This window comes from Macaca nemestrina, chromosome 15 (assembly GCF_043159975.1).
Source record: "Macaca nemestrina isolate mMacNem1 chromosome 15, mMacNem.hap1, whole genome shotgun sequence".
Taxonomy (NCBI): domain Eukaryota; kingdom Metazoa; phylum Chordata; class Mammalia; order Primates; family Cercopithecidae; genus Macaca; species Macaca nemestrina.
Genome location: NC_092139.1, coordinates 56779982 through 56787148, shown reverse-complemented (window position 1 = coordinate 56787148; position 7167 = coordinate 56779982). Strand labels below are relative to the sequence as shown.

The window sequence follows — 7167 nt, the reverse complement described above, 5'->3', positions numbered from 1 at the left end:
CCCCTGCCCCATTGCCCTCCTTCTCTCGGAGACCCTGGGTGGAGTCTTTCCCATTCCCAAAGTTTAGCCGGGTGTTTCTTGGGCTCTTTGCCAGGCTGAGGCCCAGGCACGTCCCCAACACCTTCATGGTCCTTGGTTTTGCCCTGGAGTACCCACCTGGGTACTGAGGCCACTGGAGGTTTTCATGTCAAGTGCCCATGAAGCTGGCTCTGCTGTCCCCAGGACAGGGCAATCTTCCTGCTTGAAACCCATTGTGATAAAAGAAACGATGGGCTCAGCGGGCAGGTGGGGTTTGCATGCTGCCTTGACCTTGGAGGGGCCACTTCACTGCCTCCTGGCTCTCTTCAGCAGAACAAATGGAGAAAGTAATGGGACAAAGACCGGGCTGAGTAGAAGTGCAGCCACTCCCTTCACTGACTCGTAAACCAGGCAGGGTAAGCAACGGTGCCTGTGGGTGGGGCCCTGGGTGCAGCTTCCCTGTTCCCACAGCCCCAGCCACAGGCCCCTCTGCTGCCGCAGTGGGCTGGTAGTTTCTGCTGTGAGCTCTGGTGTTCAAGGTAACATTTCGAAAGAGGGTTGGAGAGCCACACCCCGGGAGTTCACGCCCTGGTGCGGCCCCTCCCGGGTGGAATCTGGGCCGGGCACTGACTCACCCCTAACCAGCAGAATAAGTACCAGTAAACGGTGCCTGTTTCCCGCCGGCCCGCAAGAGGGCACAGCTGCTGCTGCTTCTCACTAGAACACTCATTCCCGGGAGCCCTGAGCTACCCTTCTGGAGAGGCCACAAAAGAGGACAAGAAAGGCCCTTCCACCTGGTCTAACCTCCGGATGACCCCAGGGCCCTGTACCGTCGAACTTAAACTACAGGAGAGACCCCAAGAAAGACAGCGGGAGAAGCGTCCAGCTAAGCCCCCATCCTACCCAATCCAGAGAGGTGACAAAATGGGTGTTAAGTCACTGAGATTTAGGGCAGTCTGTTAAATAGCAAGAAACAACCCAAACAGAACCCCAAGGCCTGGCTCTGTCCACCTCTGCGGCTCGCTGGTTGTGGGACCTCTGGCTGGTTTCTTAACCTCTTGAAGTCTCCGCTTTCCAGCCTGTACAATAGGCGTAGTCCTGCTCAGAGCGGAACTCTGCACATCAGAATCAGTGCATAATGGCTCTTGCTGTAATTCATGTCCACAGAATTAAGAGACCCTGAACAGGAAGTTAGGAGCATTTCTGCCCCTACAAATGGCTTTTCCTTAGATGAACCAGACCTGGGAAGCTACAAGTCCAGGGGCCCCCTATAAGGCGAATGTGTTACGTGCATGAGCAACGCGCTTTCCCTTCTCTTGGGAGCAGGGACGCACTCTCAGCCCCACAGTGGGCCGTGGGCCTGCAGCCCAGAGCCTGTCCACTCCCCTCTTCCTCCTCCTCACACTGACACCCTCCGCAGTGATGGGCCACAAAGGGCACAATCCACCCAGGTTTGGGAGCAGCAGCCCACGTCTGACTCACTGACATTACAGGGTATTTCCTTCAAAAATATGGTTTCTGTGCAGACATTTTGTGTGTATTTATATTTTTTGAATTAAACTGTGGTAAAATACACATAACAAAATTCATCATCATGACCATTTTTAAATGTACAGTTCAGTAGTGTTATATTGTTGTACAATATATATATTAAGTGTACATTGTTGTACAACCCATCTCTAGAACTCATTTCATCTTGCAAAACAGAAACCCCGTGCCCGTTAAACAGTAACTTCCACCCCTTCCCACAGGCCCTGCCAGCCGCCCGTCTGCTTTCTGTCTCTATGGAGTTGGTAACTCTAGCGCCTCATTTAAGAGGAATCCCACAGTATTTACCTTTTCATGACTGGCTTATTTCACTCAGTATAATGTGTTCAAGGTTCACCCTTGTAGCTTGCATCAGAATTTCTTCCCTTACAAAGGCTGAATAATATTCCACGGCATGTTTGTGCCTCATTGTGTTTACCAGTCACATGCTGATGGGCATCTGGGTTGCCTCCACCTTTGGCTATGGTGTGTAGTGCTGCTATGAACATGGGGTTACCAATGTTTCTTTGAGACACTAATTTCAATTCTTTTGGGTATACACCCAGAAGTGGAATTGCTGGATTAAATGGAAATTCTACTTTTACTTTTATTCTAATTTATTTTTATTTTTTTAAGAACCACTATATTATTTCCCATAGTGATTTCACCATTTTACATTTCTACCAACGGTGCTCAAGGGTTCCAATTTCCATACATGCTCATTAACATTTATGACTCCTGGTTTTTGTTTGTTTGTCTAATAGTAGCCATCCTAACGGGTATGAGGTGGTATCTCAGTGTGGCTGTGGTTTGCATTTCCCTAATGACTGGTGACACTGAACATCTTTTCATGTGCTTATTGGCCCTTTGTAAATGTCTATTCGTGTCCTTTGACATTTTTAAAATTATTTTGTTGTTGTTTATTGTTGTTCAGTTGCAGGAGTTCTTTACATAATCTGGACATTAACACCTTAGTAGATACATGATTTGTAATATTTTCTCCCATTCAATGGGTTGCCTTTTCACTCTGTTTATTATCATTCATTGTCCTTTGATGCACAAAACATTTCAATTTTGATATAGTCCAATTTATCTGTTAGTATATTTACTCTTGCAGTGCCTGGTTTTGGCGTTATATCATTGCCAAATCTAATGTTATGAAGATTTTCTTCTATTTTTTTTCTAAGAGCTTTATAGTTTTAGGTCTTATGTTTAAGCATCTGATCAATTTGAATTAATTTTTATATGATATGAGGTAAGGTCTAACTTCCTGCTTTTGCATATGTATTTCCAATTTTCCCAAACCATCTGTTGAAAAATTTACCCTTTCTTCATTAAATGGTCTTGACATTCTTGCTGAAAATCAAGGGTCTATTTCTGGGCCCCTATTTCATTCCGTTGGTCTATATATCTATCTTTATTCCAGTACCACAGTGTTTTGCCTACTGTAGCTTTGTAATATGATTTGAAATCAGGAAGTTTGAGTCCTTCAACTTTGTTCTTTTTTTCTCAAGATTGTTTGACTCTCCAGGTCCCCTTAAAATTCCATATGAATTTTAGGATGTATCTTGCTACTTCTGCAGCAAATCCCTTTGGGATTTTGATAGAGATTGCATTGCATCTGTAGATCGCTCTGGTTAGTTTTGACACATTAACAATATTAAGTCTTCCAATTCATGAACAAAGGCAATCTTTTAATTTCTTCGTTTCTTCTTTAATTTATTTCATTTTTTTTTTAATGTTTTGGTGTACAAGTCTTTTTCCTCACCGGTGAAGTTTATTTCTATATGTTTATTCTTTTTGATGCTATTGTAAATAGAACTGTTTTCTTAATCTCCTCTTGGAATTGTTCACTGTTAGTGTGTTCTGTTTGCCCTGACTGGCATGGGGAGCATGACCTAGCTATGTCTGTAAGATCTGAGAACCTTCCCTCTGAGCAGCTGGAAGAGCCCGGGACAGCCCCCCGGGATAGCCTTGGTTAGGCCGCAGTTTTCCAGAGCAGACTCACGGCGAGGGAGGTCAGTTGCTCACAGCACCCATCTGATAACTGGCTGATAACCGGCACCACAGGAGCTGGCTGCTGGCTCTGCTTTCCTCCCTCCCTAACCAGTGTCTGTGCCTTCCAGTGGAGGGCACTAACCTTACCATCTCCACCTGCTGATGCCTGTGGGCATTTAAAGTGAGTTTGCATCATATCAATGATGCCTGCATAATACAAACACAATAAACTGATACAGATGCTCCCTAAATCCCAGTTAATCTCTTTCTGGCCTTAGCCTGAATAAGTTGAATTGATAGATGAACAAAATTAACAAAGAAAAAAATGTGCTGAAATCCTAATGCAGCTCCTTAGAAAACAGTCCTAAATACCCCCACCCTGCATCCGCTGGGATGATGAAGTTCAGGGAGAAGCCGGTGGGCCTCCCCTTCTGCTCTGGAGGATGAAGCTTTTACTGCCAATGAACGTGTCTGGGCCCCCCCTAGGGCAAAGGCAGCTATTGGAGTGGGAGGTGGAGAGGAGACCCACCCTCCATTGTCAGTTTCATCATTTGGTCTCTCCTGTAAACTTTGCAGCCCCAAAGGGAAGCCGTTTGGGCGTTGGAGGCTGGAGATCCCTGGCCCAAGGCACCTTATCTGTCGGCACACTTCTGGAGCCAGGCCCGTGACCTCACTGTTCCTGCAATTGTTAGAAAAATCCTTTTTAAAATTCGAGGAAGCCCCAGTCCCCTCAGTGCTGCTGCTCATACATTGAGAAAGAGAGAGGTGGAGCCAGGCTGGGGGGCTCTGTGATCCTGGAACCGCCACCCCTGGGACCTGGGGCTGGGGTTAGTCTCTATCTTTCTCTGCTGGCCCTTGGTTCCAGAATGTGGAAGCAAGACCAGGCCCTGCCGATAGAGAAGGTTCTCGTGTTCTTGGCCCCCAGCCCTCCAAAGGAAAACCTTTAGCTTAAGGGACTGTCTACCTCCTTAGAAACACATCCCCCTCCACACTTTTCAATATGAAACCCAGAAATTCAGAAAACAGAAAGGAAGAAGAGGAATATTAAAAGCCAACACCTTCCCAGCTCTCATGGTGGGCCTGACACTGTGCACAGGGCGCTACCTACAATTACCTTATTCGATTCTGACAGTAGTAACCCGTAAGACAGACGTTGCTGTTACCTCATTTTACAGATGACACGCTAAGGTGCGAAGCGGCTGCACATCTACGGCCAGCCTCATCGTCTTCAGGGATTTATTCAAAGGTCATTCCGAATTGTAAGGTAGCCACTGCAGAACACGAGCCTTTCCTGGGTATGTGTGGTAAGTGCTTCATAAATGCTGTTCTGAGGCCAGGTGCTAACGGGGACAGGGCAGACGAGTGGTAGAGTGAGCCCCGGTCCCAGGCCTAGTTCTGCAGCTGCTGGAGGAGCAATCCATCAGCCTGCTCCAGGTCCCGGCCCTCTCCTGGGAAACAAGTCCTTCTGCCATATGAGCTCCCTGAGGACTAAATGGGACTGCGTTGCAGACTTAGTTGCTGGACACACATGATTTTGTCACCTCTGTACTAGTGTGACTGGGACCCACCTTCCAGGCAGAATAAATCCATGCTGAAATTGACTTGATGTCTGTGCTGTTATTCTTAGAGAAAAAGATAAAAATCAGGAAATAAATAGTGCATAAACCACATAACCGGAAAACACCCAGAATAATCGTGCTGATGACATAACGATAAGAAGCGGGGCTTTAACAAATAAGGAAAAGGGCCGCGGTAGAATGAGCTGCTGCTCGTCTAAGAGGGCAGCTGCTTGTTTGGGCTGAAGTCTTTGGGATTCTTGGAAGACCTGGCCAGTCATTTCACGTGCTGAAAGGATTGCGAACCCCGTTCTAATCATGGCCAGATTATCAGGAGATTCTTGAGGTTTGAGGTCAATTTAAGCTCCTGGACACCATGTAAGCCTCACAAATACGGTCACTGCCTATGGCAGCTGACCCGGGTGATGCTTGTATGGCTGAATTCTTCAGTTATCACAGAAATAAATACCAATTGGTGGAAAAAGAATATCGTGCTATTCTCTAGTGGACTTTAGGAACGGCTGGCAGAGGTCAAGAACCCTTCAATAGCACAGGCTACACCATGCCCTTTTTTATTATTTTATTTTTATTTTTTAATATAATAATTTTTTTTTTTTTTAGATAGGGTCTTCCTCTGTCACCCAGGCTGGAGTGCAGTGGTGCAAGCATGGCTCATTGCAGCCTCAACCTCCTAGGATCCAACAATCCTCCCATCTCAGCCTCCTGCGTAGCTGGGACCACAGGCACATGCCACCATGCCAGGCTGATTTTTTTGATATTTTGTAGCGATGGGGTCTCAGGGTGTTGCCCAGGCTGGTCTAAAACTCCTAGGCTCAAGCCATTCTCCTGCCTCGGCTTCCCACAGTGCTGGGATTACAGGCATGAACCTCCGCATCCGACCTCCGTGCCTCTTGAGATGTCAAACATCTGGACCAAGATACAGAAAATTAGAGTGTTCAAACATAGCTTAAATCCTACAGAGTGAGCTCTCTACTGATTACACAGGGCACTCAATCCATAGCATGTGCCGTGTTTTCCAATGGACAACATTGCTTTTAAGTAAACCAGGTTTCTTTATTTAAAGTGCCTTTAATATGCTAATAAATGTTTTAATTGCCAAGCCAGGGTAAGTATACAGCTATGCTCAAGCATAATTTGACAAAACATTCAAACTCATTTTGCTTATTTTTTTTAATAGAATATCTACTGACTTATTGTGGAAAATACATGATCCAAAAACAGCGGCTTGCCAAATACTGCTTGAAGAAACCTAAAGATAACTGAATCTTTTCCACTTAGTTGTGCTGTTAGGAGGTCCGGTTTATTTAGTTCCACTGAAATCCTTGGCAGGGAAGTGGAAAAAAAGAAAATCTTGCTGTGACTTAGACGTTCTGAGTTTGCTAACACCTTTGAGTCGTGTTTAGAAGACTACATGCTTTTAACCCTGTGAACTGTGAAGCCTGGGATGTTGGGTGACTTGGAGAGTGGCCGTCTTTGGGTTTTGTCCTCAGCTCTTATGCAGTTTTGGCGCTTCAGGAACAGCGTGTCACAGGCAGCCAAAAGCACTGGATATGCAAGAAGAGCCATTTGGAGCTTTCTAAGTCTTATGCAAGTTTTGGCAAAAAAAAAAAAAAAAGCCTTCCTTGCTCAATGTTGATACTAACATTTGCCCCCCACCCAGGGTGTGAGCTGGAGGCATCACTGCCTGGATGTGTGCCGGGGGCTGTGGAGGGTCCTCCGATGTGACTCTCATTCCCAGTGTTTTTAGACCCAATGTCTGTGGGGGTGCCCAGCCTCATGCATCCCTCCTGTCCAGGCCCAACTTCAGAATTACCGGAAACACCCACCGGAAGGCTGCACTGCTTCCAAACTCTTCTGCTCCTCAGTTCCTGGTTCCAGGACCCCCGTTCCCACCTGCCTTTGTCCTACAGCTCCTCGGAAAGCCCAACGTGCCTGTCTCCCTGCAGAGCCCACTCTGTTAGCTCTCAGCAGCCTCAAGAGGGCTCAGGCTGCATGCTCTACCCCAGGTATGCCCCAAACACCTGGAGGGCACTTCTCAAGTCTTTGG

The 7167-nt window shown here is 46.5% G+C and overlaps 1 long non-coding RNA gene across 1 annotated transcript; it reads left to right on the top strand.

Annotated features, from left to right (window-relative positions):
* The first annotated feature begins 304 nt into the window (after window positions 1–304).
* On the top strand, window positions 305–6706 carry LOC139358524 (uncharacterized). Its single transcript, XR_011613629.1, has 3 exons — window positions 305–434; window positions 4719–4847; window positions 5721–6706. It is a non-coding gene; the product is annotated as an uncharacterized lncRNA (long non-coding RNA).
* Window positions 6707–7167: the final 461 nt, after the last annotated feature.